Here is a 22071-nt window from a genome sequence, read left to right as displayed (position 1 = left end):
AGCACATGCCTATCTTCCCGGACAAGAAATTTAATAAGAAACAACCTCATTACCCCTTCAAATTCACCCATGTATGGCTAAAGGATCAATCCTTCAATGTGCTAGTTAGAAGCAACCAATGCAATCTGGAGGAGCGTAATTGTCACTCTGAAATGGACAAACTCTCTTTTAAAAGTTTGAATGAGTTGAGGAAGAAAGTCATTAATGGGAAAAGGATAAGAAAAAAGACTTGAATGCGGATCTAGAAGCCATTGAGCAGGAGTATAACCTTTTCAGTAAATCTCTTTCCAAAGACTCTTTTCCAGCAACGGTTAAAGACCATCTCTGTAATTTTCAGTCTAGGAAACTCCAATGTTTTAAGGATTCAAGAAGAATCCCAGAGGATAAAAAGCAAAGCAAATTGGATTCATTTCGGAGACATAATACTAAGTTTTTACATAGACACACAAGCTTCAGAAGGGTGAACAATGACATATGGGAGATTATGGATGAGAATGGAAGTATTGTGTCTTCCCAATGTGGCCTTAAAAAATCCTGTTGTGGCATATTTTTCATCTCAATTCGAACTTCCTGCTTTAAATCTTTTATTAGATCAGATGCAAGTTTTATGAAATTTCCCTCGTTTCTTTTCTGAAGAAGAAGTTGTTTATATTGGGAGACAGGTCACATAGAGGAGGTAAAAGAAACTCTAAAGTGCTGTGCCAGAGACAAAAGTCTCGGGCCTGACGGGTGGACGACTAAATTTTTCTCACATTTCTTTGATTTAGTTGGAGGATACTGTTAAAAGATGTGGAGGAATCAAGGATTAAGGGCAGGTTTGGTAGTCAGATTAATGCCACCTATTTAGATCTTATTCTGAAATCTTTTAAACCCTTGTCTTTTGACCTTTTCAGACCCTATTTCTCTTTGTAATATTGTGTATAAAATCATATCCAAAACCATCGCTGGCAGATTGAAGGATAAACTGGCACAGGTCATCTCTCTTGAACAATTTGGGTTTCTAACCAGTAGACACATTCATGAGGCAATTGGTATTGTTTAGGAGTCCCTGCATTCAATTAAGGTTAAGCAGCTAGAAGCCCTAGTTTTCGAGATGGATATGGTAAAAGCCTATGACAGGGTAAATTGGGATTTTTTGAATATCCTTCTAATTCAAATAATGCTAGGATATTCGGTGAGCAGCTGGATCATGGGTTGTAACTTGTGTATCTTTGACAAATTTTATTGCTTTAATCAATGACTCTCCTACTGATTTCTTTCAAAGCTCAAGGGGTCCCAAGAAGTTTTGCCCATTGTCCCCATTTCTATTTCTGTTGATCATTGAAGGCCTCAACAGAATGATCCTCAAGGAAAAACAAGAGGGCATGATAAAAGGAGTTAAAGTTTCTCCCTCAGATTATTATTCACTCTCTTTGTAGATGATATGCTTACTACGGGGGAAGGATCAGTGGAAGAATGACAAGCCTATAAAAGGATAGTTGATATTTTTTGCAATGCAACTTGTATGGAGGTAAGTACCCAGAAATCAATGTTTTTTCAGCATAATATAAAAGATAATGTTTTGGCTCAGATAACAGATATGTGCCCTGAGACTTTGGACTGTGGTTTTAAATATCTAGGGTTTTGGTTGAAGCCCAACAACTACAGGAAATATGATTAGATCTGGTTGATCAGGAAAGTGGATAAGAAAATTGGTTGTTGGTGTTTTAGGAGGTTGTCCTTCGGTGGATGCTTGGTACTAGTCAAGTCAGTTCTTGAAAACATTCCAGTGTATTGGCTAATCCTGGTCAAGGTTCCTTTCTTCATCTTTAACAAAAACGGACAATCTATGTTCAACTTTTTATGGCCGGGGAAGAAGAAAAAAGGAAAATTTCACCTTGCTAACTAGGAGTCCCTATCTAAGCCCAAATGCATGGGTGGATGGGGCTTAAAAAAATCTTTTTTGGTTTGGTAAAACCTTGACCTTAAAGACCCTTTGGGCGGATTTGTTTGGAAAAGGGCTATGGAGTCCGCTACTAAAGGATAAGTATATTAATAAAGTCTCTTTGGTTGACTGGATGCACTCCTCTGTCTCTAAGTCAGTGCACGCTGGCTCGATGGTTTGGAGGGGGATGATTTCTTCCTTCTCTTGGATCTTCAATTAACTTATTTGAAGGTTGGAAATGGATGTCAAATCAAGTTGGGAAAATGTCCATTTATGGGGCAAAGAACCCTTCATTTCTGTCTCATTCCCTGGTTGCTCTCCTTAATGCCAAAGGGCTTTACCTTATGGGCTAAGCCAACATTGCTTTCCCCTTTAACTGCTCCCAAAGTCAGTGGCTCATGTCTGGAGATCTGAATTTGCAAGGGGCTCGCGCTGCAAAATGGGATAATTTTGTTGAAATCCTTTCTATGAATGGGGTTTTCCTCTCGCAGGAGGAAGATGATGAACTTGTTTGGGCTTAAAACACTGTGAAAGTGGTGGCTAGTTCAATTTATGAGGCTATCTTTTCTACTTTGTGTACCCCTAATATTAAATGTTGGACTTCTAAGCTTTGGAAGTGGAGCCTTCTTATTAAGATTAGGAGTATTCTGTGGTCGACACTTGAGAATAACATTATAATTATGACTGGGGAGAACTTGCAAAAAGGGGTTTTAGTGGGCCTAATACTTGTTATCTTTACCTCTTTGGATAAATGAATATAGATCATCTCTTCCTTAATTGTAGGTTAACTAAGGATGATCTAGATTTATGCAGGAACGTAAAAAAATACAAATATAACCACAAATACAAAGAAGCAGCAGAAATAACACATCATTTCATTAATATCAAAGAACTTAAATATGCTTACAAACAAAATGAAAACAAACTAGCTCAAGCAATGGTAACATCTCTGAGAAGAGATATGGTGGTTACATGCCTTCGAACTATGTTACAATGAGGTTTAAAGGCCCATTTATTATTGAGAAACAATGGAAAACTCTAAACATCCAAAAACCTAACCCTAAGAGATGAAGCACCAAAACTATGGGTCCCGTTTCGGTAAATTGGTACATCAACTTCTTGGGGTTGTAAATTTGGCATACGTTCTCTGTTTGATGCGCACAATACCTCATTAGAAAGATCTATCCGAGGACTACAACTTTCGATTGCAAACATGAGTTAAAAACTCATGTTTGCGTATTTTTCAAAAAAAAAAAAAAAAACGCCGTTTAGGGCCTCAAAACGACTTCGGAAGTGTAGGACCTCAAAAATTGCCAAAAATAATACGATGTGCTACAATTAAGGAAACTGGAAAACTAAAAGAAATAGTGGTGGGGTCCAAGCGGAATAAGCGGGTTGCCATCAATATCCATTTGGATCAAAGGAATTATGGGAACATGTGTTGTATGTTTCCAAAATTTCTTACTTGAGAAATAATAACTCTGTTGAGGAGTGCCTTCATTTCTGGACTTCAAAGAGAAAAAATTTCCAAACCCTTCCCATTTTTGTTGCTTGAAGCCTTTGAAAGCTGCATAACAGGGTCATTTTTGAAAGCCTTTCCCCTAATCTGTCCCCAGTAGTTGCTAGAGTTGTTGGTTTCTTTAGAGATTTTTCTTATAGAAACATAGCGAAGCCTCCAAGAGTGGTGGGTCCCCCTTATCTGATCAGTAAGCTACTTGTAGCATTTTGTGATGGTGCCTCTCAAAAAGGATAGCGTGGGGGTGGTTTTGTCATTAAATTTTCCCAAAATCATTTACTGAAAAGCAGCTTCGGGATTGGGTCGGGGAGCAATACCAAAGTGGAGCTCATTGCTTCTTGGGGCTTCCTTACCATTGCAAATAATGTAAATCTATCTGATTTTACAGGTTTGGGGAGATTCCAAATGCATTATAGATTGGATGAAAGGGAAGTCATATTTATAGGTTTTAAATATTTCTTACCGGAAGTAAAAGACGACGGAGATTGTGCAACATTTCCATCAAATCTCCTTCCATGTATTTAGAGAATATAATGTGATGATTGATGCTCTATCTAAACAGGGGTTGGTTCTAAGCATTGATACCATTCAGCTTGAGAAATGGAGGGAAGGTACTCAGAATTTCTCAAACACCTACAACCTGTTCTAAAGTCTAGCCTTGTGTCTCCACGGATGTTCCTAAAATGTTTCCAGTTTGTTTTGGTAGGCTCCATATATAAATTTTTAGATTGATAATTGCATCAAACAAAATAGATTTTCTGTTTTTGAGTTGAAAATGAATGTATCAATTTTGCTTCAATAGTCCATTTTTTTATGTGGACATACATAGTCTGAAGATCGTTGTGTCCTTTATAGGCTTTGGTTCTGAGTCTATAGTTTCTTAATTATATTTGTGTATCAGATTTCCTAGTGCAGTATGTTATTAGTATTTTTGCTTCAGATCTCTTCAGATCAAACACAATTTTCTATAGAAATTTTGTTTCTAGTCCTCTCTGGCCATGAAACTATGTGTAATCCTGATAACGTGGGTATTCTGATCAAGGTATTTTGGAATCCTTGCAATATATCTTTGATTCGAATATAAAATAAAAGAGAAGAAAAAGACAATATCCATCTTATTTAAAAATTAAACAAAACACTATGTTCAATTATATAAATCAAAAAATTAAACAAAACACTATGTTCAATTATATAAATCAAACATGGCATTTAAAGAAAACATCATCCTCAATCATGTAGATCAACATGTGAAAAAGGTCTACAATGCAAAGAAATTGAAGATTGAAAATCCATTTGGAGGATCCGGGATAAATTCCTACTTGATAAAGAATTCTTTTTTAACCCAATAAGTGAACTCATAACCAGAAAAGCATAGTCGAGACTTAAAAAACCACAATAAAAGAATTCACATGTGAAAGCTAGCGAATCCAAGACAAAGGAATTTTTTCCATTATTGTAGAAAACCACAAAGGTTTTTCTTCCAATGAAATTTCACTTTTATAAATAAAGCGTTGTATTGATTTGGGCATTCTCCTTAATTTCCTATTTAATGGACAATGATGGCAGCAAGTCCAAGGCAAAGGTATGAGCCTCGCCCTCCATCATTGCGCCACAAATGGAAATGTTTTTCTATTTTACTTTTATCAATCAAGCATGGTATATTTCTGGACATTCAGATTCTCATTGGATAGTAAAATTATATTTTCCTGGATATCCTCCTCAGATTCTCATTGGATCGTAAAAGAAGGATATAGAAAGGAACTTCATTGAAATTGAAAATTGATGTGATATTAACTTTGTCCCTTTGTAGAGAGGGTGACTGGCGAAAAGCCTTTCGAAGTTGAGCGCTTTTGCTTGTGAATCCAGAAAAATGAATTTTCGGAATTTAATAATGAGAAGTTATTATTGATTAATTGTTTGGAAACGAATTTTAATTTAAAGTTTTAATGTGCTGAGCTTTTTGTATTATTTTGATAATCGGAATTGTGTAATAATATTTATTGTTATAGTATATTAGTTGTTTTTAGTGAGATTTTTTAAAGTTTTTCTCGTGGTTTTTTTAGTTTATTTTTTTTAAAATCCAGCAGGAATTTATTGAAATCACAACTTTGATGGGTAACCCTTCACAATCCAAGTGCTCTGGGTTTTTTAGGGAGCTGAATCCATATATAGAGTAAAAAAACGAGTTTAAATAACACAAATCAAGATTTCACCTCAAATTCCATAAATACAGTAAAAAAAAGTTTAAATAACACAAATCAAGGTATCGCACTAAAAACAACTCCATATATGAGTATAGGCTTTAATCAGTTATTTAATTTGATTTGATATTTAGTTAATTATATATGTGGTTTTTTTTTTTAAATAATAAAAAAAACAAATTGTAATTAATTAATTAGAAACAAAATTATATTTTGTATATGTTAAATGTATTTGGGAGAAAACTTTATATGGCTAAAGAAAATATGAGCACAAGGCATCAAAATATAGTTCCCTAACAGAAAAGCTACAATGTACATCAATAACCTTTGGAACCCAACTTTGAACAAGCACAAATCTAGAAACCCCCAAGGAAAAAATGGACAAAAACCGTCCACAGAAATACAAAGCAATACCCCAAATACCCACATACATAAACCTTAGACTACATAAAAACATGGGTCAAAACCTTACAACCAAACATTGACAAAAAAATCAACCCATGACACACACAGGGTCACAAGTGGTAGAAGAAAAATGATGCGCGACATAAGAATAAACCCACCACTGAATCCATGAGAAAACGTCACAACACAATGACAACAGACCTTTACTAATAGACGACGACAAAAAACTGCTAAAGAAAGCAAGGTAAAATTAAAAAACCACGACAACAAAGCACATAGACCAATTACAGACCTAATACCAAGGCAATCGATAATGGCCGACAAGAGCACTAGCAAGGAGGGTAGCAACAACAATGGAAAACCCAGAACCAACGACAAACCCACCACAACATCCCACACGACCCACATAACACACTAGCGGACATGGAATAATGGCTTTGGAAATGTAAACCAGGGAGGATAAAGGCATCAACACGAACTAGAGGGCAATGCGACTAGGGTTTCCAGCTGCCAAGCCCTCCACTCCCTTAATGTCGCCCATGCTAATTTTTTTAAATAATAAATTTATATATGTGATCTTATTCATACATTAATTTTATTAATTAAATTTATGTATTAATTTTATTTTTAAGGATAGACATAATGATATATTTAGTATTTTTTTTTTAAATTTTATTAAAGTAATTAAAATATTATTTTTCATTTGCCTTTAAGACAAATTCATAATTAATATTTAGATATACCAATAGCTTATGACTTATCAAGACTTCACGAGAGTATCCTAGTGGGCTTTGATCCTACCAATACTAGAGTGAGGTCTGTCTTATGGGTTCCCTAGGATATGAGACCGGGAGAACCAGAGTGGAATTTGTCCCAGGGTCCCTTGGGATTTGACCTCGATAGAACTAGAGTGGAATCTATCTCATAATTAAAATATTATTTTTCATTTGTCTTCAATTAGTTAAGACAAATTCATAATTAATATCTAGATATACCAATAGCTTATGACTTATCAAGACTTCACGAGAGTATCCTAGTGGGCTATGATCCTGCGAGTATTAAAGTGGGATATGTCTTATGGGTTCCCTGGGATATGAGCCCAGGAGAACCAGAGCGGAATCTGACGTAGGGTCACTTAGGATTTGACCTCGAGAGAACCAAAGTGGAATCTGTCCCAGGGTCACCTGGGATCTGACCCTAGGAGTATTGGAGCACCTAGAGTGGCTTCAGATCTAACCCCTAGAGATATCAAGGGTATTGGAGAGGGGATCTGTCATAGGGATTGCCTAGCATATGACCTAGGGGTAGTTTGAGATTTGACCCTAGGAGAACCGAAGTGGGATTTTTCCTAGGGTCACCTAGTATTTGACCTTAAAAGAATTGAGGCACTTAGAGTCACTTGGGATCTAACCTCGGGAGGCCCAAGGAGTACTAGAGTGGGATCTATCCTAGGGGTCACCTGGGATCTGACATCAGGATTACTAAGTGAGCCTTATCACAAGGGGCAAACACATATCCCTTGAATTGAACTCGAGAGATGGAATAACAAACTATGTTCCCAACTACTCGAACAAATAACATGAGACATTTAGTAGGTCTAATAATTAAAAGTATGTGTTTCTTCTTAAGAGTTCACAAATTATCGAAAAGAGAAAGTATACACCAATCCATAAATTTTAACAATAAAATTGCTACAAAGAAAAAAATCTCTAATCTCACAAACAAAAAAATTTCATATACCAATTTGATACTTATCTTAATTATAACATTAAAAAATAGCTTTTTATTATTATTATAAATACTATAAAATCCACCAACTACCGTAACTATTAAAATATTAAAAAAACATTTTAATTCAACACCATTTTCATACTCCCACTCTTATTCAAGTTTCTTCCTTAATAATATCATCATTGTATTACTATGATTAATAAAATGTACCATAAAATAGTTTTTAAAGTTTTCTTTAACTTATTATATTATGTATATTTATATTTTAAAATAATTTATATTTTATTATTATTAATTTAATTGTTATTTTTTTTCAAAATACTAAATAAATAAATAAAATAAATAATTAAATTCAGAATTTTACCACACCCTCCCCAAAAAGCCATCTAATAATTATGTCAATTTGTCCATTAACCTACCTAGTAAAGAGACATCAACATAGCACGTCCACGAACTCTGGTTCCTTCTCTGATGATTGAGACGTAGCCGCTTTCGGATCCGTGTTCACACTTCCCACTGCATTCCCTCCTTAAGAACTCATTGCTTTGGGAGCAAGCGAAGTTCAAAATGAGGTGTTGGGATTTTTTAAAGAAATATTTTTTTCTCAAAGAAGTCTAAATTAAATTTGTACATATGAGTGTTGGGAGTATTTAAAGAAATGATTTTTTTTCAAAGAAATCTAAATTTTGTATATATGAGTATTTGTTGGGATTTATTACATTTAAATAAACATAAAAAAAAGAAGTTAAATTTTTTATATATAACTATTTGTTTGGCCTATATGAAATATTTTTTTGTGACTATTATGGTATGAGATTTAAAAATAAGTTTAAGTGGAAAATTTATATTTATGATGGATTAATAATTGTTTGGTTGTTTTTTTTTTCTTTTAATTTCAACCAGAATGAAATTTCAGTTAGAATTGATTAAAAAAATATATAGAAGTGTATTTTTTATTAAAAAAAAACATTAATCACACACTAAATAAACTTTAAAGACACATTATTTTGATAAATACTTTAAAGCCACGAGTATATATTTTATTTTGGTTAAACTTTAAAAGTAATATCTTCTTGCATAACAAGAACAATGTCCATCTTATTAAACAATTAAAAAAACATCATCCTCAATCAAGCATTTGAAAAATAACTACAATGGTAAGAAGTTAAAAAAACATCATCCTCAATCAAGCATTTGAAAAATAACTACAATGGTAAGAAGTTAAAAAAACATCATCCTCAATCAAGCATTTGAAAAATAACTACAATGGTAAGAAGTTAAAAAAACATCATCCTCAATCAAGCATTTGAAAAATAACTACAATGGTAAGAAGTTGAAGATAGAAAATACTAAAAGATATAAATGTCTTTAAAATTTTTTGGAATAAATTCTTACAATCTTCCATAATTTGAAGGTGAGGGTGAGGTGAGTGGATTTAATATGCAAACTATATATTATATATGGTTTGCATATTAACTTCTCTGGTGGGGGAATTAATATGTAAACTATATATTACATATGGTTTGCATATTAATTTTCCTTTTCTCACTGTAGCCCCACCACCAGCCCCACCCCGAAAGTAAGAGTAAGACTTTATATAAAGTGTTGATACCAAAATCATTAATCATCAATTAATCTATAAACATTACAATATTATCAAAAAAATTATAATTATTTAAAAACAATAATTTTTCAATATTATACAATAAATTTCCCATTATATTATATTTTATCATATTAATAATAATTTATTAATTAAAAAATAATATATATATTAAATTTACTAATCAACACTTGTTGTAACCCAATTAAAAGATTGAAACTGAATTTTTTAATAAAAAATTAAAAAGGAACAAGTGTAACCCATAAAAAGATTGAAACTCAAAGAAGGCCATTGAGAGAAACCAAAAAAGCATCGTGGAGACTCTAAAAACCACAACAACGAATTTACATGTGAAAGGTAGCAAATCCAAGGCAAATAATTTTGAATCCATTATCGTAGAAAACGACAAATGATTTTTTCACTTGTATAAAGAAAGCATTGTATTTATCCGGTCATTCTCCTCAATTCCTATTTAAGAGTCAAAGAAGGCAGCAAATTCATGGCAAAGGTCTTTCCTCCATCATTGCGCCCGAAAAGGACATCGGGCATCATGCTTTTCTTCGGATGGAATTTTATGTTTATCAATAAAGCATTTTAAATGGGGGGCGTGTACTCTGAAGAAGCTTGTATTAGCCGAAGCGTATAATATTTACATTATATATAACTGTCGGATCAATCACATTATACTAACATATATTTTAGATGAAATATATAAACTGCAGTGCAGCACTACATATAAAGGGAATTGGTCACGGGTGGGGTTCGTGAAAGTTGACTGTCTCAACCACGTGAACTGTGCACTCTTGTGCCTATCAATAAAGCATTTTATTTAGGCCTTGTCTGGCATGTTCACCATACAAAGGGAATCAATCAGGGGTGGGATGCATGTTCACCATACAAAAGGTATCAATCAGGGGTGGGATGCATGAAAGTCGACTGCCCCAACCGCCTGAATTGTGCCTATCAATAAAGCATTTTATTTAGGCATTCTCTGGCATGTTCACCATTTTGTTTCGAAAGTATTTTTTTGGTGGGAATTTATTTTGTTTAAAAAAAAATAATTTAATTATAAAATTGTTTAAATTATTTATTTAATGATGAAAATAAATTTAATATTATTAAAATTTTTTAAAATATCCAAAAATTTATAAAACACTCAAAAATGTTGAGAGTATTCAAAATTTTGATGTTTGATAAATTATATTTTAGATTTCTTAAAATTTTAATCAAAATCAACTCTTACTAAAATTTCTATTATTTTTCAACAAAAATTATAGCCTATTAAACTAATTTTTTTTTTTTCTATATTTTCCAAAATATTCTCATAAAATTCTCCATATTTTTTTTTTTTTGATATTTTCTTAGATATCCTCCTAAAATTTTTATTCAATAATAATTCTCATTCAATAGTAAAATAAGGATAATAATAAAGGATATAAAAGAACTTCACCTAGTAAAAGAAGGATAATAATGATAATAATGTATAGAAAAGAACTTCATTGAAATTGGAAATGTATATAATATTAACCATATCCCTTTCGAGAAAAAGATGACCGTGACAGGATTTCTGAAGAGAAGCGCTTTTGCTGGTGAAATTAAGGAAAGACAAAGTGTGGAACTAATCGATCAGAATGTTTAGAAACGAACTTAATTTTTTTATTTTTATTATATATGCCTCGAACAATTTTCCTTAATTTAGGTTTTTGAAATTGTATAATAATATTTTATTATTATAACGTAGAAGATTTTTTTCTTCCAAATTATTTACATAATAATTTGTAAAGATAAGTATAGGACTTAAGCAATTATCTATTTCTGACTGTAAAGATAAGTATAGGACTTTAAACAATTATCTATATCTGATTGTACATCTCGTGTTCTTATCTCTGCATTAGTTATATTTTTGTTTTTATATAAGTATTAATATTATTTTTATTAAAAAATGTATTATATATAATTAATTATAGTATTATTTTGAATTTTGTAAATTTAATTAAGATAATTTCATATTTAATATTATTAGAGAAATAAAAATGTATTTTTATAAAGTTTGAGTGGATTTAATTAATATTAAAAAAATATATTTCTTGTTCTAATAAATTTAATTTCAAGATAAAATATAAAAGCTTCTATAAATCCAAATTTTAACAAGTGCTACATAATAACTAGCTGCGGTTTAATTTAAAGATACTCGAAAACAATAAAAATATAAAGTTTTAAAATTTTAAAATGCTATATAATTAGATTAATTTTAAATTATAATTAATTGTTTTGATTAAATTTTGTAAATTAACATTTTCTGCATTTTATTTATAATTGTTTGTTATATATTTTGATATATTTATATTTATCTAATTATATAATATTTATTAGGAATATAAAAACTTTAATTTATAATATTAATGGTAGATATAAAAAAATTCAATTAATAGTAACATAGAAATTGTTTTTTAATAATTTATATAAATATTATTAATTGATATTTTTTCTAAAGCATAAGAAAATATGTTGTTATGAAGTGAGGAGAGGTGAAAATTAGCTAATTCACTTGAAATATAATAGAAAAATATTGGTTTTTTATTTTGTGAATTTTTTTTAAAAAACTTCCTTATCAACCAATGATACATCATAATCCAAAAAAAAAACAGATAAAATTTGACACAACAATATGGTTATTATTAAGTTTAATTCAACTCTCCCCATTGTAATAAATTGTAATACATTTAATTGGAATACTGTGATAATTTTCAATCTAATCAATAGTCCTCCTCCTCATGTACTCATAGGGATGTTTTGTTTTTGTTTTTTTTGTTTGTTTGTTTTTTTATAAACATAAACAGATAGTGGATATATTAGATACTTGGCCTTAATGCCAAAAAGCGGATTACAAAACGAAAGCCTAATTCCGCAAGTACCGCACAACCTTGCAAGGCCGTGTTATTTATGCTTAGCTCATATCTCTTTTTAGTTGCTACTATGTGGTCAATTTCAGAGATTTTCCCAAGTTTGTGGATACATACATACTGATTTAACAATAGGCAGTAAAACATAACAGCTCTCTAAATTAAGGAATTGGTTCCCATGTTTCCTGTTCGCCTCTGAGCAAAGCTCCAACTGTAAGAAGGGCTGCTTTGTTGGCTTCAATGTCCGCCTCCTTGTTATTAGCTCTCAACACGTGATAGAAATTCAATTTCTGAAATGAGTCTCCGAGATCTGTTATTCTGAAAATCAGCCTTGCAAGCCTTAGGTCCGTTGGCTTAGCATGTGTCACCATAGTGTTAATGATAACCTGAGAATCCCCAATTACATTAGCCTCCCTGATGTTCAACACTTTCAAAAGCTTGAGCCCTTGGAAAAGAGCCAAAGCCTCAGCTTGAATGCTAGAAGCGATGCCCAGACCCCAGGCGAAACTGTGGATCCTTATGCCATCTGGATTCAATATGACACCTCCAGTGCCAGCTCTTCCAGGATTGCCCTTTGCAGCCCCATCAAAAAATAGAGAGTGTCTCGGCTGATTTGTAATCCATCCCTGAAACTCTTTTTCTGTAACTCTTATTTGCCAATCTTTGGGAAGGGAGATACTATTTGCAATTTTTTGGAACTGAAGATCAAGAGATGAGCCCCAATTTATATCTTGCTGGCTTAGGCTTAAATCATCTTTATACTCTCTCAGGCACCCTTTTAACTGACATTTAATCTTAACTACCACGAGCTTGGCATCCTGTTCGTGGTTTCTGAAGATCCTTTTATTTCGCTCAAGCCAAACCTGCCAACAGATAATTTTAGGGAGAATAGACTAAGCAGCTCTGATAGTTTTATTTTTTGGAGGGGGACCAGGATACCTTTGCAGCCATTTAGCAAAAAGATCAGGAATGGAAGAAGGAAAAGTGAAGCTGGAGCTCAAAGATCCCAATAGCTCGGTCCAAGTATGCATTGTGAAAGGGCATTTGAGCATCAGGTGAGTTACACTTTCCTGGTTTTCCTTATAAAGGTTGTACCTTGAAGGGTTGTGGAAACCTTACTTCTGAAGATTATCATCAGTCAAAATTTTGGAGTGGCATAGCAGCGAATTGAAGAAGTCGATTTTTGGCAAGGAGGGATTATGTCATATCCCTCTCCATGGTTCTGGGTTCGTGGCCACATGAGGGCAGTCACACAGTTTGGCGTAACCATGAGCTACTGTGTATCCACTAGCCTGCGCACCCCATCCTCTTGAGTCACGTTTTCGTGCCAGCGTTGGAGCCAAGCTGTGGAGCTTGGATAACAGGATCTCGCGTTCCATAAACAATTCTGGGGGCGTTTGAAGATTCCAGCCAGCTCACCGTGAATCCTGCTAGACGGAAATGCCCCATAGGGAACGTATTCCTGTCTCATTCATCCATCTGCGCAATGCTTGGAGTGAGCTACAGTCTCCCAGCGGCTCATTATTCATTATCCTGTTTGTCCATAGGTTAATCCTTTTTCCATTGCTGGGAATCCATTAGGCATGAGCATTGATGAGACGACAGGTTTTGATACAGAGCTTCAAAAAGGGTGTATTTGGATGCATCTGAGGGTGATCTAGACAGCGGGAGTGCTAGCCTTTGAAATATTTTTTCCAAAGAGCTAATTGCGCCTAGCCAAGGTTAGGAGCAATAATTCTCCAGATTAATTTAGCTCCCATTGCAATATTATGGATGCCAAGATTTTTGAAATTCAAGCCTCCTTCCAATAGAGGTTTGGAGATGGATTCCCAGTTGACTAGTGGAATCTTTTTCTCATTCTACTTACCCCCTTCCAAAAAAAATTTCGAGTGATCTCCTCCATTTTTCTGAGAATGCCAGTGGGAGCAAGAAGGACAAAAAACTGAAATAAGGGAAGGCTGTTAAGAACAGATTTTATGAGAACAGACTTACCAGCAATGTTAAGCCAGGAAAAGCCCCAGGCAAGCAATTTGATCTTGAATTTCTCCAATTGGGGGAGCCAATCTCTGTTGTAGGCTCTTTTGAGAAAAACAGGGAGGCCCAAGTACTTGAAGGAAGTCCAATTTGAGGAAGCTGCGAAGCCAAAGGTTCTGGAAATGGAGTTGAGCAAGCTGGGAGTGGTGTTCCAACAATAGATATGACATTTGCCATAGTTTAGACTGCTTCCCGAGACCATACAAAACTCATCCAAAACTCCTTTAAATCTGGAGGCCATGAGCACAGAAGCAGCTCCCAATAACAAGGTGTCATCCACAAAGAGGGCATGATTTATGTTTTTAACGCCTCTTGCTATGCAGAGCCCAAGGATTTCCTGATCCATCATTTTTTTTTCTAAATAAAAATTAAGGACTGAGGCTTGGAGAACAAATAGAAGTGGTGAGAGAGGGCACCCCTGCCTGAGCCCTCTCGTGGCTTTGAAAAAATCAGCAGCTCTGCCATTTACATATGGGGCAATCCAAGGCTCTGAAATGCAAGCCCGAATCCAGTTTATGAGTTTCTCACCAAATCCAAGCTTATGTAAGACTTTCAACAAAAAACTATGCCTAACTCGATCAAATGCATTTGCTAAATCAAGTTTGACAACCATACCTTTTTCATTGTGGCTCAGACTTGAGTGGATTGCCTCTTGGACCAGAATGAAATTGTCCACAATCTGTCTACCTTGAATGAAGCCTCCTTGGCTTTCTGGAATGATTTTGGGGAGGATGAGCTTCAATCTATTAGTGATAACTTTGGTATTCAATTTGTAACCAATATTACAAAGCGAAATCGGGCGAAACCTATTGAAGGAGTTGGCTCCTTTCTCTTTGGGGATGAGAGCAAGAAAAGCGGAGTTCGTGCTGCCTCCGATTTTCTGGCAAGCTTGGGACTTTAGAACCATTTTGTAAAGATCTTTTTCCATAATCAACTAGCAAATTTGGAGGAATCTGGCTGAGAATCCATCTGGCCCAGGGGGTTTGTCTGGGTCCATGGCAAAGAGGGCATCCTTGACTTCATTCTTGGTGACTTTAGCTTTGAGGAGATGGTTCATTTCAACAGTAATTAAGGAGGGGACCACATCCATCATATCAGAGTTTTGGTCCAGATTTATATCTTCACTATACAGACTTTTAAAATGAAAGGAGGTTGCTTTTTTGATGTTTGTATTATCCTTGTGGATGGTAGTGCCATCTTTGATTTCGGAGATGGAGTTGGTACATTTCCTTGCCTGAGCTTGTTTGTGAAAGAAGGAAGAGTTCCTGTCCCCTGGTTTAAGCTAGAGGCTACGCGACTTAAGCCTCCAATATTCTTCCTCAGCTAGACAAGCCTTGTGATAGTTTTGCTAGAGCTGGGCTTCTTTATCTAGAATCTCTTTTGTTATGTCAGCTTTTTCAGCCTGGAGATGGTGAATTTCCAGTGTGCGTTGAATTTTTTTCCTTTCGTTGGCTGGATTGGGCAGAGATTTGGCCCAGCTTTTCAAAGCCCTTTTCACTCTTCTGAGCTTCTCCTCCCAGATGAAAAAGGGGGAGCCTTTGACCTGCTGCAACCAAATGCCCTTAACCAATTGCATGAAGTCAGATTCCTTAGCCCAGAGCAGGCTAAATATGAAGGGAATAGGACCGAGGTCAAGCTGAGACACTAGTTCCAGGTTGATGGGTTTGTGATCAGAAGTGTTGCATGGGAGAATGTGGACTCTAGCCTCTAATCCAAGCAGAAGAGAAGAGCTTTGAAGAAAGAATCTGTCCAACCTGGCAGCGATGTGACCGGGTCCAATTCTTTTATTAGTTCAAGTGTACTTGCCAGAAATTGGCTTAATGTCCAGCAGATTCCAGTCCTGCATAAGGTTCCCTATCCATTCCCTTGCCGAATCGTGAACTATGCTGTCTCCTCTCTTGTGAGCTGACAGGAGAGTGAGATTAAGATCTCCGGCAATGATGGTATTCTCAAGATTAATGAGGTCTGCTTGGTTTCTTATGGATTCCCAGTAGGCCTTTTTTCCCCAGCGTTCACAGGGACATACACATTGAAGAGACTAAAAATCTCTTTTGAGTCTAAGTGCTGCAATTTTAAGAACAACCAGTGAGTATTGAGGGTCTCAGAAATGACTGAGAATTTGCTTGCGTTCCAGAGAGTGCCCAACCCACCAGAAGCCCCTCGGGCTGAGATTGCTTTTGCCTCACATTTATTCCAGAGTTTCTTACTTACCTGAAGGAAGACAGAGTCCTCCAGTTTGGTCTCCTGGATGAGGAGTATGTCAGGAGATTTTGTCCTTATTAAACTTCTGATGGCTTCTTCTTTGATTCTGCTCCCCATACCTCTACAGTTCCAGGAGACAATCTTCATCATTTGTATTTCTGGTTGGTTCCCTTAGAGCCTTAGGGCTGGTTTCTCGCCATCTTTGGTTTTGATGCTAATATCTTTTCGAGAGTTGGCTGGCTGCGTTGGAGCTTACCTTTGAAAGTTTCTTGCTCTCTTTTTTCCCGATCTGTTTTGCGGCCTCTTGTGGATCTCCTTACCGAAGCTTGGGATTCTCCTATTTCACCTTCTTCCTTCGAGCCGTTAGATTCTTGCTCAACTTCCTCGACTTCTACATGGTTTCCTTTGGAGCTCTCGGCAAGGCTTGCCCCCTTGGTAGAAGAGGGGGTACCTTTTGCGAGGGGGGATGATTTTTGGATATCTGCTTCCTGTGTTTCCTTTATTTGCGAGCTTAGAGGGGCGAATTTATTTTCTTGCTCCATTTTGGAAGGGGGTTGCTGAGGAGGGGCATGCTGGGGGCCTCTTTCGTTTAGAACCGACATTCTTTTGGGTTTTCTTGGCTCGCTTGACCTGGTTCCAACCTTCTTCTTTACCCTTATCTGATTCAGCATTGGATGGGTATCCTCTGGTGAAGTGACCGTAGACATGGCATTTTCAACATTTGAAGGGAAACTGCTCATAATCTAGCTTTTGCAAATGGGTACAGCTTCCTACTTTGATTTTGATGGCTTTCGCAAGTCCCACCTCTAGATCTACTTCTACGCAGATTCGGGCACAGTCATATTGATCTTTGTTGTTTGCCGTATCTATGAATTTCCCGAGGGTGTTGCTGATGTGTTTCAGCGAGTCCCAGTTCCAGCAATGCACTGGAAGGTTTGGAAGCCTGACCCACACCGGGACAGCTGTGGGAACGTCGACTGCAGGGTCGAAATCCGATGTCCATTTGTTGAGATAAAGACCCTGGGGGCCCATGAAATAGGGGCCATTCTGGAAGATTAGATCCTTGTCGTCCTTAGAGGTGAATTCGAAGAGGAAAAACCCTCGTCCTAAGAAATAAGAAGTGACGCTATTCTTGATCAATGGAGCCCAGTTCTTGTTGACCCAGTTCTCAGTGGACTTAGGAGAAGGCCATAGTCCGGTGAACTGGCCAACGAGTGCTCGCTCAGCCAAGGACAGGGTGACTTGGATTGGGGTCTCTAGCGGCAGGGAGATTTCAGGAATATCCTTGAGCCTCTTGACAAACTTGGCTGCTTCACTCTTTTTCTTCTGCGGCAAACCGGCCAAGAGCCAAGAGAAGGCTTCAACAGATGAAGGCGGGGGGGGGGGGGAGGGGGCCTGCCTGGGGCGAGCCTGAGACCTCCATGTGGGTGAACCCTAGCTCAAACCCTTCCCAGCAGTAGACAAGCCACACAAAAGCGTAGGCTCTCAACTAATAAGCTCAGGAACAAAAGCAGCAAGACAGAGGGCAAGACAGAGGGCCCAGGGCCACGGGGCTGCAGGGCAGGGGGACTAAGGGTGCAGAATAGAGGCGCTAAAGTGCAGGCAAAAGACTAGGTCTTCATGGGCACACCATCGCTCCAGGTCTCCACGCTCGATGAAAGTTTTTCTCTTTAGACCTATTCATAGGGATATTGTTAATCATATTTGACTTGGTTATAAAGTCAAATTTGTTAGGTTTACAATACAATATATAGTTTCGAGAAATGATATTTGTGACTATAATATTGACCCTATATATTTAATTTAATTTAGTTTATAAATAAACTTAAAATCCATTTTAAAAATAAGAAAATATTAAATTTATTTTATTGACAATTTGGTTAAATTATAATAAATGATATTAGAATGTAATCAATTTTATTATTTTTTCCTTTAAATTTTATTTAGGAAATGATTAACCAATTTGAAACTACTCACTAAAATATCATCAATGATATATAAATTGAGACAACTATATTAATAATATTTTGAAAATATAATTTGAAACTACTCACTAAAATATCATCAATGGTATAGAAAGTGACAGACAACTATATCAATAATATTTTGAAAATATAATTACTTAAAGAGAAAAATCAATAAATATTGATTCACTTTTGAAATCTTGGAGTTGCATAATTGATGTCACCCGCATAAAGTGTTTAAATACCCAAAAAAAAATGAGGTGTAGCGAGATCATTGCTATCATGAGCATAATTTGGACGATTGTATCGGGAGATATTTAATCAAAATTATTTGATGGGATGATGAAAGTACAACCATGGTATTCTTCAAATGAGGCATTTGGCAATAATATTAACAAATAAACAACTAACTAGATAAATAAATATAAATAAAATTATTTAAAAAAAAAAATCTAAAAATTATATTTTGTAAAATTAAAAAATATTTAATAGATTCAATTGAATAATAGCGAATCAAACTAAAACCCAATGCTTCACGAATAAATATAAATAAAATTATTTCTAAAAATAAAAAATAAATTTTCAAAATTATGTTTTGTAAAATTAAAAAATATGTGATAGATTTAACTAGGTCAACCTAAAAGCCAATATATTATCTTTACCCAACAGCAAGGATAATAATAAATTATTATATAAAAAAGGTGATAAAAATATACACCTTCATACATTTAAAAAATATATATTTAAAAGGAACACAATATTAATGTAGATAGAAAATGAAAAGAGACATTACTTACTTTTGGCTGTAGATCAAAGTCTTTGATATCTTTAGAACACATGCCAACACCATATATTATTATATAGAAAAGAAGATAAAGATATACATCTTCATAAATATCAGAAAAATTATATATTTATAGGGAACACAATATTACCGCGAGGAAGGCGACAGAGCTGGGGTTCCGGGAAGGGGGCGAGGAAAGAGGGATATGCGTCGTAAATTGGCTGAAGCTGAGCGTGCCTATCTGCATGATACTCATCCAAAGGTTCGGCGGATTGTAGACCATCTTGAGGAGGAGGCCCTGCACGAGCAATCGGATCCGGAGATGGCGGATTGGGAGCATTATCTCCCTGACCCTGGCCACTCCAGGGGGCGGATGTCACTGTATAAGCAATCTCTTCATGTTTATTGGGGTCTCAAGCGTCTGCTTGCAAAGTCTATGGAACAGGTAGCAGCAGAGATGGTGGACATTGCCCAAGCCAATTTGAAAAAAGAACTGCCGAACATCCAGATTACTCTTATGATGCAGGACAGGAAGCTTGATAAGTTAACTCAACTCATTAGCGATGCTGGCATTGCTAAGGTGGAACCGGATCTCCAGCCACAAGACATGAAGCAGTAGCGTCTGACGGTTCTTATAAACCACTCTTTTCGTTGGTTTTGTTCTCCTTGCGAGCTGTTTCATTTTAGTTCTCGCTGCATAGTCTCGCAGTTTTTGCTTAGTATGTTATGGCTGAACAGTAGTATTTTCTTTCTTGTTTAGACAATCTGATCATATACTCACCTGGACATGACTGATTTTTGAAGTTTACCTGGTTTCCCTTCGGGGCAGGTGTGACGGAATTTATCTGTACATAGTTTCTCTATTTTTGTATTAATGAATCATACCTTAGCCTACAAAAAAAAATATTAATGCAAGTAGAAAATCAAAAGAAACCTATTTACTTTTGGGTGTTTGATATTTTTAAGATATTATCATTGATTGAATATTTACATGTTTTTACGTTTGAATATTTATATATTTTTATATTTGAAGTACAGGAAAAAAGCAATCTGTCCATTAAACTATCCGTAGACTTCAAAAATTTTTTTTTTTTTTTCTATTAAGTATAGGTAGAATACTATAACTCTCTCTAAGTAAGAAAGAGATATTGTAATTAAACAATATTTTAAATTTCTTTAGTTTCAATGAAATAACAATTATGTAATTAAAAATAAATAAATATGAAGACACCAATTTGATTTTTACATACATAGCGAACACACGTCAACATCAGAAGCACGTCTACCAACTCTGGCTCCTTCTTTGATGATTGAGACGTAGCCGCTTTCGGATCCGTGGTTTCCAGCCATAACCAGTAACATCGTCGTGTTTTGTTTTTATTGATCCGTGCTCACACCCCACTACTTTCCCACTGCGGCACGTAATGAAAAAGTTCCTCACAGATTAAAAAAAATGACTGCAACCATTTTTTCATCCGATGAAGACAGATTTGAAACAATAAACAATTTATTAGTGAATGCAAGGATGGCGATGCATACGCCGAAACATGGGGCAGGTATACAATATTCTTGGAACCTCTGTACAGAGATTGGAGAGCCAAGAATAGACATAATTACCGTTTCATCAATTACAATTCACAGGGAACAGAGAAAATCATAAAACAGACGCGGCAGCAGTCTTCTTCCGAATTTTCGAATTCTCAAAATGCTTCCTGCGCGGCGGTCCAGCGGAAAAGCAAACGACGACCACCGTAAGGTTATCAGCCGAATGCTTCTGGAGAGCCTCTGCGACCAGAACTTTACAGCAGCTTTGGGGGTCATTGTTCGACATCAGCTCTATCCTCGCAATCTCGACGGCTGACTCGCTGCTGACGACATCCCAGAACCCGTCGGAGGCCATTACGAGGAATTCGTCCTCCTCGCTCAATTCCATCTCCTGCACCTCCGGCTCGGCGCTCAGAGGACTCGAACACAAAGACTTTTGCCCTTTCAAGTACCAGTTCCCGAGCGCCCTCGAAACCCCCAGCTCCCCGTTCAGATATATGTCCTCCCCGAAACCTCCCAGGGATTCGATCCGTGACCTCTCGGCGCTCGAAGTTGGCTTGTGATCACTAGACAACTGAACGGCTTTGCCCCATCTTTTTCCCAATACAGCCCGAGAGTCCCCCACATTTGCAACCAGCAGAGACCGCCCCAACACCATCGCCACCAGGGCCGTCGTCCCGGAGCTCTCGTCGACACGGCTCTCGGGCTCCGCAAGCGCGCAGTCGGCCTTAAGGAATGCATTTTTCACGGCCTTCTGAAGTCCTTGGGCGGAGAAATCGACATCCTCAAGTATGAAATTCAGCAGGTTTTCTTTCAGATATATCGCTGCGTCGCTGCCATTGTGGCCGTCGAATACTCCATAGAACGCCATCGGCTTCCGGGATTCGAACTCGCGACCGCTCAGGCGGTTTGCCGGTATGTCGTCGAGGCAGATATGCTCGTCCTCCATGCGTTCCTTCGGCCCGATGTCCACCCAGCTTCCCGAGCGCAAGACAGAAACCCGGACATTCGATGGCACAGACATAACTTCAGCGTGAATATAATCCAATATTATTATCTCATTCACACATATATATATATATATATATATATTTCCGCAAAACTAAATTATTATTATTATTATTATAATCACGTTTATAATAATCACGTTGGATTTTCGAGAGTTTCCCAGAAACCCATGGTCCATAGCAAGGAACGTGGCCACCTGCTTAGCTGTCTGACCGAGAAAAACAGGTGGGTAGGGATCTGCTTCCAGAAGT

The 22071-nt window shown here is 36.2% G+C and overlaps 1 pseudogene; it reads right to left on the bottom strand.

The window, feature by feature from the left end:
* Positions 1 to 20756: 20756 nt before the first annotated feature.
* On the bottom strand, positions 20757 to 21855 carry LOC149149339 (putative protein phosphatase 2C 47 pseudogene; annotated as a pseudogene).
* Positions 21856 to 22071: the final 216 nt, after the last annotated feature.

The sequence above is a fragment of the Pinus tabuliformis genome, chromosome 9 (genome assembly GCF_031772625.1).
Source record: "Pinus tabuliformis cultivar Carrire ecotype Pingquan chromosome 9, CPIR1, whole genome shotgun sequence".
NCBI classification, from domain to species: domain Eukaryota; kingdom Viridiplantae; phylum Streptophyta; class Pinopsida; order Pinales; family Pinaceae; genus Pinus; species Pinus tabuliformis.
This window is presented reverse-complemented; position numbering and strand designations above follow the sequence as displayed.